At 39.9% G+C, this 8317-nt stretch overlaps 1 long non-coding RNA gene across 1 annotated transcript; it reads left to right on the top strand.

Moving 5' to 3' along the window:
• The first annotated feature begins 824 nt into the window (after nucleotides 1–824).
• Nucleotides 825–2099, top strand: LOC144539321 (uncharacterized). Its single transcript, XR_013504861.1, has 4 exons — nucleotides 825–915; nucleotides 1029–1206; nucleotides 1788–1864; nucleotides 2015–2099. It is a non-coding gene; the product is annotated as an uncharacterized LOC144539321 (long non-coding RNA).
• Nucleotides 2100–8317: the final 6218 nt, after the last annotated feature.

Below are 8317 nucleotides of genomic sequence, written 5' to 3'. Positions count from 1 at the left end.
TTGCCTTGTACATAACTTCTTGCTTGGATCTGAAATGTGTTCTCTACATGGTGGGACTAGAATTGTGGCTGAAATGTTAGTCAATGATTCTAATGCAGAAAATCTGACATCAAATTGCAAAGAAACCCACACCTCCAATGACTCATAATGTAACTAGTCTGCTACTATTCAGCAAGTTGGAATGGTTCAATAACATCTACCTTTGCTATTGATCTCTAAACTGCAATCATTAGTTCCCATTGTTAACCTTCCATATCAGAGGATGCCACTGGTCTCATCAATTTGTTTACATCCACCATTACAACCCTGCTTGTCTCCGTGTTATTTTCTGCTCCTAGAAGATCTTGAGGATGATGTTGAGTCCACTGAACCTGACGACTCAACATACAATCCGAGTGACTCTGCCACCGTCTTGACTCAGTCAACAATCCCATCGTAAGTTATTTTCAAATGCTCCACACCTCATCAGAAATTGTTCCTTTAGTGCTGTATTGCTCCATTATCAGTGTCAGCTTGACACCCAAAAACACACACTGGCTTTCACAGTAAGGTGCTGTCACAAGCTACTTCTGTGTACTTGGAGGCTAACAATAACAATATCTCTTATCTACAAAATCTGTTCTTTATATTTCTTTGTAAAGGCAAGACTCAAGGTCCATTTATGACGTCCCGAAATATATTGTGTTCGAGGACTGTCTCCTTCAGCTGTTTGAGCTCTGTCCAGTATGCCAAAGGGTGTGTGACTTGCAAACAAGGAGGTGAGGGACATTTCTGGCTGTGGACAAGTTGTGCCCCCATTGCCAGTACAGCAGGAAGTGGACAAGCCAGCCCATAATTGGTAGTACTCCTGCGGGAAACCTCCAACTTTCAGCTGCTGTGTACTTCACTGGCTCATCATTCATTCAACTGGAGAAGGTATTTGGTTTGATTTGAATAGCCACCTATGCAGAATGTGAAGTTTGTGTGGTTTTGTGTCATAAATGCATCCTACTAAACCCTTGAACTCTGTTTCATTTTTTCCAAACCAGGTCATGGCTGCAATGCGTCTCAAGGCCTTTGAATACAACACATTTCGCAGGCATGCCAGGATGTACCTTGAGCCGGCAATTGTGCATAAATGGAGGCAAGAACAGGACGTCACCTTACAGCAGCTATGCCAACAGGAGAAAGTCATCATCGGAGGTGACATGCGGGCAGACTCCCCAGGTTAGTAATTTGGTAAACTCAATTGTGAAAGCAAGTTAGAATGGTGGGAGTGGATTCATCCATTCATGGGATGATCCAATCTGTTAGAACACAGTCATATTCATCTATGGTTTTTTTTGCCAACCCTTCACATACTGGCAATCAAGGCTTAAAACTAACTTTTTTCACGACCATCCCAAAACTGTCCCAGGACCTACTTTTAACACATTGACCATCTCAAAATACAGTATATATTATATTTGACATTATCCTTAAACATTGCATTATCGTTATAGCATATTATATTTATTAGAGCTGGCATAAAAATGTTGCGCAGCGTGTCACCTAGAGTTGTCACGGTGGTGCCATTTTTTTTCACCAGTGGTGCTTCCCTCCTCAACCCCGTTTATACCGCTTTTCCCCACTAGAGGGTGGTCTAACCGCTATCAAAGTCAGTCACGAAAACAAAAGTGAAACTTAAAATTCTACAATCTATTGATAATTAAGTTGTGAATTCAATTTCATGTCTGTGATATATGCCCAGATTTCTTTGGTGGTGTTGTACTGAACTCATGCTGGGAACTCTGTTTGTGCCTTCTTAGGCCACTCCGCCAAGTAAGGCTGTTATTCTGTTATGAATCTTGAGACACACAAAATCATTGATCTTCAGCTTGTGCAGGTTAGTAATCGGCGTGTGTGGACTAAAACCAGCGCACTGGTCTTATTGATGACCAAATTTTGATCAGTCAGACTAGTGCTTTGTTTCAAGAAGACAGGTGGTAATGATTCTCCAACATGTTTTCACTTTTTGTTTTTGTGTTTCAAATAGAGCAACGAGGTCGGTGGGAGCTACCACATGGAGAAAGAAGGCCTCAAAAGAAGCCTTGCACTTCTGGAGGACCGGGGGGTGAAACTGGATAGCATTGTCACAGACCGGCACTCACAGATACAGACGTTCCTGAGGGACAAGGACATCCAACATTTCTATGATGTCTGGCATCTGCAGAAAGGTAAAAATTAAAGGATAGGTTAACTTATTTTGCACCCAGACCCTGTATAAACTTTGTGTGGCATGACGTACAAGCCATAATTTCACCCATCACACAAGTATTGTGCAACCTACTGCTGTGCTACATCCTCTCACCATGCTCCAACACACTCCAATGGGACAGTTGTTTTAGCCTTCAAAAATCATGCGTTTCCTTTTCGTAAATGGGAAGCTTGCAGTAGAGTCACAAACTACATTGTATCAAACATAGAGTGTCATTGGTCCTGAGCAAATGAGTAATTCTGACAACTTCCACACAAGCGTATGAAAGTCAATATAACAATAGGATGTACAGTTTGAAACCAAAACGTGTCGAACCATCAGACTATACTTTGAATTTAAATAAATTATATGTTTCATAAGTTTTGAAGGCTAAAATGATTGGTGAGAGAATGTAGCAGAACGGTAAGTTGCTCAATACTAAAGAGATGAGATGATTATGTCCTGTACTAGTCTGCATCATGCCAGACCCTTTAAATAGGGTTGAGGTTCCAAAAAAGTAAACCAACCCTTTAATCGTGGTTGTTGGCATCATGATCTACTTAATGAAATCCTGTTCATACTACATAAGAGGATGATTAGGATTGGTTCATACTTGTTATCAATAGTGCAAAAAGGGACATTCTTCAATCAATTGCATCTAGGTAAAAATTGCAGTAACTCTAAACATTAGTTATTCATTACTTCTCTCAATTTTAAGGTGTGTCTAAGCAGGTGGACAAGGTGGCCAAGGAAATGGACTGAAATTATCCAGAGGTGGCACCCAAGCCTGAAAAATCACCTGTACTGGACAGCATCATCTTCCAAGACAGGACCAGAGAGGGTAGCTAAGTGGATGTCAGTGATCAACCATGTCCAAGACATTCACACACATGAAGACCCACTCTTCCCCAAGTGTCAGCATCCTGACTGCATTTCAAGGGACCGGAGCAAGTGGATAAAACCAGGTACTGACATGGCTAGCACCCACCCACTGTTTACAGGTTTTGAAATTGTATGAACGGTTAATTTTGTTACACTTTTCATACCATAAAATAACAGAACATGTCTCTCTGAATGTGAAGAAAATGTCCTTTTTTTTTTTTTAATCTTTCACATAGGATCAAAGGCACTTTACAAGTTGGAGAAGGTCCTCACCAACAAACGGGTTCTTAAGGACGTGCAAAAACTGAGCCCCCACCACCAGACATCCTCACTAGAGGCCTTCCACAGTGTCATCCTACGATTTGCCCCAAAGAGTGTGGTGTTCCCTTTCCTTGGAATGCTTTGCAGGTATAAAAGAAGATGGCATTACATACTATCAACTTGCATACTATCTACTTTTGTAGGATAGGACACAAAATTTGAAGTATTTTTTAGTGTGACCACTCATGCCATTGCTGCTGTTTTGTAGAGCAGTGTACATTTAACCTTTTTGTTTTGTGGGGGGCGGTTTTCAGGCTGTACCTGTCTACGATGCATTACAATGAGAATGCAGACCGCCTCCAGGCCACATCCTCCACTGGTGCACCAGCCATTGAGATCACCTTTCCCAAGGCCAAGAAGGGGGGATACAGTGTCAAACCCGTCAAAATGGAGCCAACATTCCGTAAGTTACAAATGCAGATTTATTAGTAATCTGAATATAAATTTGAAATGCAAAACATACATGCAGCACAATGGCAATAAAAAAAAAAGAACATTTGTACTACTGTGGCATTTTAGACTATGTAGATGAACTACTGGAGCTGCTCTTTGAGAGTGTTTTCCTGGACCCTGCACCCTATGTGGAAGAGGTCCTCAAAATCCCCATCCCTGATGACCTGTGCGCCCAGTTCTAGCGACCAACCAAAGAGGAGGCCCTCGCCGGATTTGTCTCCCGCTTCAGTCGAGGGGGGGGTCTGAAGCCAGTGTAGCCACCCTCCACATCTGGGTACTCCTGGCGGATGCGGAGGACGACACATGAGGGTATAACGACCCTGATCCTCCGGCCCAGCAAGCCCCAACACCAGCTCACAAAACTCCTGTAAGCCAGGAACCTGTAATGGCTGGAGATGGGACACAGACACAAATACACACACAATTTACAGCTTTGTTGTTTGTGGTTAGAGGCATGCAGAGATGAACAAACACCTTTTTAATGTGATTTTGCATACATGAACATATACCATGATATATAAATATCGGAAAAAGTCCTTTATGATTTATTGTTGTTGATTTCTTCCATTTAAAACATATTAAAGTAGCAACCCAACTAACCCCCTTTTCCAACCACTACTAATCCACTACATGTTTTCCAACATGTCTAAGATTTGAGATGTATTATGTTGGTTAGTTTTAACCAATAATATGATCCAAGCAGATTCAATTTGGAAATGCTTATTCTATATATATACAATATTTACTTACTGTATAATACTTAAAAAATGTAGAATATTGATCACAATGCATTTGTAATCATTTCCAGAAGTATTCCTGACATAACCAATAGCATTCCAATAACTTACCAACCCATGATGAAATTAAGTTTGAGCATTATTGATATGGGATACTGTTGGAAATGACTACAAATTTATTGTGACCATATAATTAGATATAGTGTCCCCTTTGGGCCAATCGGTACCATTCTTTGTTTCCAAGTAGTGAATGACCAGGACTATCCATGTGCCAAATTTGAAAAAAATGTATCGGCCTGAATATAAAACAGTAATTCCTAGGAAAGTAATAGGTTACCACTGTGGTAACCTATTACTTTGGATCATATTAGTGGTCACAGAATGCAACTCTGTATTGAAGGAAGTGCATAGCATTCACACAGATCCACCATGATGCAGGCTTGATGCTGAGATGTTGGTGTCACTACCAATAATTATCACTGGAAGGAAATGTGTACATAGCTATTTTTTTTTTATTGTTATACTGGCAGCAACTACTTGATTGTGTGCTCTGTCTCTTTTCAGTGAGTGCTTCCATATTGCACTCTAAATGCAGTCATTCCAGTTACCCAGTTTCAAAATTAATCTTATCACTATTTTCATAGCAACTTGTAGATAACATTGACCATTAAACATAATCATTACTGCATTATTTAACCAAAAATAAGATGAAAATAAAATAATCCACCTTCCACAGCATCATTATTCCTATTGTAAAATCAAGTCTAGATTGATGGAACTATTGTCCAAGACTTTTTTTTTCCTATTAATTTCACCTCATTTTTGAAGAAATGGTTAGTTGGCAATAAAACTGCAAGAGGCGCATAATTATCTGTTTAGCTAGAGAGGTATATGTACAGAGGAGTATGAGACGGTGGGAGGCATGCAGCGATGGAGAAATACCAAAGACTATGACACAAGGGAGAGAAATGGTTTTATGTACAGCAAATCAAACATTACCCTTTTTACCACCTGCTAATTCTGCTTCCCTCTATGAGGATTGGCTGCAGGAGCAAGTGAAACATGTAAATAGACAAATAAGACACTTTGATACTGTATGTTTTTGTTGTTGATCATAAAAAAAACCCACTGCATTTATGGCAGCCTGATTTGTTTATTCAACTGCACACATTTCACACATTACAAGTCACTGTGTTAGCCGTTAAAAAATTGGACTTACTTTTCCATTCTCCCGAGATGCAAGGGACCATAGTCTGCTCTAAATATTTAGGGCATTTTGCAGAGAATAGGGATTAAGGCAGACAGGATGAAGGCCAGGGTGGTCCACCATACAGGTTGGTGGCTCAGGGAGCTGGTTACACCTCCTCATGACCTATTGGATGCAGAAGGTAGGATTACATAAAGAATAAAACAATCAAATTTTTGTCTGAAAAATAAGCATGATTTATGTGGAATGCAAAATGTGAACGTTTACTAATGCTACACGTAAGCACACAAATGAACAAAAGTGCATAAGTGAGCACTTCTGCGCTTATGTAGCATTAATAAACTTACGGTTTTGTATTCAAGGTACTTGTTTATTTTTTAGTTATCTGGGAAGACCTTAACCTACTGTGTTTTTATGTGGATACCTGGACACATTTTTATCTTGAAAGCTTGTTTAAACATTGCATATCTATAGCTGATACTTCTCAACCTGCACAGCAACTGCACCTTTGGAATCTCTGCAGCAAACGTTCTCTGCTTCTGTGGGCATCTTCTGCCAGTTGCCACAAGTACACCTGTCAGAATAGTGCACAGACTATAAAAATGTGATCAGTTTTCATCCACAACAGGGATTCCTTGTAAACTTGGATTGCTATATAAGCAGGGTAAGGCCTAGGAGGTTGAGTAACAAGTGACAGGATTAAAGAAACTTGGTCCATAAAGCCAGTTCCAATGTATGTTGCCATAGCTACTTATGGATCTGCCAGCCACTATAGTCAGTAAATATAGATACAGCATTATTCATTCAAACAAATTGCTAACTTTAGATTGCCTATACCTTAGCATACATAACTATGTAGCTATGCTAATTCATATTAGCAAACAATTGGTAACTATGTATGCTAATTCACATTAGACTCATCATAAAGCTAACGTACGAAGGCGCGACAGTTTACAGTTAACCAACATGGCATCAACTTACCATTCTGAAACATCCTGCTGTGACCTGTGCTGTTGAATTTGTTCCTCCAAAATGTCTTCATTCTCTGGATCGGATTCAGGCTCGAACATGTACGGTCTTGGAGCGGTAGCCATTGTGCTAATGTCTTCTTGTTTGTTATGCTCTCTCCAAAGGAGGAAGGGGCGGGCCTTCCAGAACACCCAGCCAATCAGAGCAGTAGCTCATTAGCATAAGAATCTGCTTGTGTAAAACGACCTATTCTCTTGTAGGTGGGAAACAAGCACTGGAAAGTGAATAGCTAAAGATACAGCTAAACGATTTTTACTGAAAAAAACTTAACATGTATTTTATAGACACCGGTAATTATATAAAATTGCTGAAAAAGCAAACGATACCCCCCCCCTTTAAATTTTTTTGTAGCTTTAGGTACAGGGGGGAGCTATGATTTGTAAAATTTCTGATGTATGGTTTAAAATTAGATTAAATAATAAAATAATAATAATAATAATAAAAAATTGTTTTATTTTATCATTTTGCTGTTTGTTTTAGGAGAACATCAAACCATAGTGCAAGCCTAAATGTTATGCTATATGCTATTTTCTTTGAACTGGGATCATTGTTCTATTCGCTTATATCACGCAAGTCGCCATTTTGGAATGTCCCTGGATGAAAATGAGGCCGTGGTGGGAGAAATCCCAGAAGTATTTTGAGAGCGGAGTTTAATCGTGGCAAGCCGGCCGGCTAGCGAGTAGTAACAAGGGGCGGTGGCATGTCATATTGTTGTGTACCAGACTGTTCATCTTACCAAAGGAGAGAATGTGATCAAGGCTTGTCTTTCCATCGGTTTCCGAGTCACCCACACACCCGTCGGAAATGGATTGCCAAAATAAGGAGGGATGTTGGACCACATTTTCAGGTAATTACGTTAGCAAACTAGCTAGGCTAGCTAACGTTTGCTTCTAGCTTTCTACATGTTACTACATGTTAACTACATGTTAACAGATTCCATCTCTCAATAGATCACGGACAACACAAGAGTGTGCTCCAAACATTTTACCAAGGACTGCATAGTCAGATCACTCACCGGTCTGAATAAACTGAAAGGTGGGAGTGTGCCGTCCTTGTTTACATGGTGTCAACACAAGTCCAGGAGGACAATTCAACGAATCCAGAGGTAACCTTTAGCAGACAATAGCTAAATCCCTTGCATGTTGTCATGAAAAAGATGATAAATGCATTGGCATTAATATAAAATGTAATTTTTGTTTAGGGTTCGTGTTTGTGTTCAAGGGGTAAAGGCATCAACATCAGAGTTAGAAGATGTACTATAGTGAGTATGCATGTATGTTTTACACCTTAACTGCACATCTATCAACTTGAGATCATCATGGCTAATGTTTTTCTCCTGTATTTGTAGTGACTCTGATTAAGTGGAGGAACAAGAAGAGCAGCAGGAGTTTCCAAATCTAAATGAGGGAGAAAAGTGAGTTGGTTACTGTTGTCACTGTCAGTTACTGTCAGTTGTGTTGTTTTGAGTTATGA

This window comes from Centroberyx gerrardi, chromosome 5 (assembly GCF_048128805.1).
Source record: "Centroberyx gerrardi isolate f3 chromosome 5, fCenGer3.hap1.cur.20231027, whole genome shotgun sequence".
Classification (NCBI taxonomy): Eukaryota; Metazoa; Chordata; class Actinopteri; order Beryciformes; family Berycidae; genus Centroberyx; species Centroberyx gerrardi.
Note: the sequence above shows the minus strand (reverse complement) of the source record. Positions and strands in the feature narration are given on the sequence as shown.